This window comes from Mirounga leonina, unplaced genomic scaffold (genome assembly GCF_011800145.1).
Source record: "Mirounga leonina isolate KUSES-001 unplaced genomic scaffold, KU_Mleo_1.0 Mir_91, whole genome shotgun sequence".
NCBI lineage: Eukaryota > Metazoa > Chordata > Mammalia > Carnivora > Phocidae > Mirounga > Mirounga leonina.
In genome coordinates this window covers 17,112,076-17,113,300 of record NW_023270839.1, presented here as the reverse complement: position 1 = coordinate 17,113,300, position 1,225 = coordinate 17,112,076, and positions in this window count along the sequence as shown.

Genomic DNA, 1,225 nt, shown 5'->3' with positions numbered 1-1,225 from the left:
GGTCCGTGGGTGGGAGCTGCGCGCCGGGGCGGGGCTCCGCGCCGGGGGCGTACCCGGGGGCTGGGCGCAGCGCCCGGAATCGGCTTCAGCAGCGGGAGGACCAGGTAGCGGAAGCAAGGGAAAGAGGCCAGGATATGGCCTTGCTTATTTTTTGCGGGAGAACCTGAGCAAAGAAATCTGCAAGAACGTGGAAAAATAAATCAGTCAAAATGGAATGATAATGCCGGATGTTTTCACGAAATGCCTGGAACTTCTTTACTCCAGCACCATAGGGAGAGGAAACTCAAAGGGCAGTCTTTGATGGGTTTTCAACTCACTTAGGTTCTAACCTTGAACCTTCCTTCAAGACTACTAGGAGTAAAGTGACCTTTACTCCGCGTCCTCTCAGCTTTGTGCCCCCAAACTCATCCCTTTAAGGATGGATTCACCGGCCCTTTGTCCCTACATTCCCACCTTTAAGAATCTTCATTATCACCTTACAATTTCAACTTTAAAATATTGGGATGCCTGGGTGGCTCAGTCAGTTAAGCATCTGCCTTCGGCTCAGGTCATGCATGATACCAGGGTCCTGGGATGGAGCTCTCCATCAGGCTCCTTGCTCAGCAGGGAGCCTGCTTCTCTCTCTGCCTGCTATCTCCTGCTTGTGCTCTCTCTGACAAATAAAATATATTTTTTTAAAAAGTGCAACTGAAAGATGCCTTTCCTTCAGCCATCTTTTTGAACTACTAAGAAAGGAGAGTTGGAAGAAAGGCAGGCAGAGAGAAGGACCCCGTCCTAAGAGGAAACCACCCTTAAAAGGATTTTACACCACCCTGGAAGGAGCCCTCCACCCTTCCCCAAGTGATAGGTAGATGATAAAAACCTGATTGGGTGACAGGTGCAGGGAGGGTTAATCAGATTAAAACATCCTGCCAACAATCCCAGAAAAACCCCTAGATCTAAATGCCAAATCGGCGACCCTCTCTGGTCCCTTTCCTGTTGAGAAGCTTTGTACTATCGCTCAATAAACTTTATTGTCCCTCAATAAACTTTGCTTGGCTACCCACCACTCTTCATCTGGTCTCCCTCTTCATTCTTCAAAGCATTGTGACCAAGAACCACAGGCACTGAAAGACAAGAAATCCTGTAACACTACAGTTCCATGAAGAGAATTATGTTCCATGCCCAGTTTACTTAATGTGAATTTAGGTCTTTCTATTATAATCCTGCCTCCAAGCATATTTTT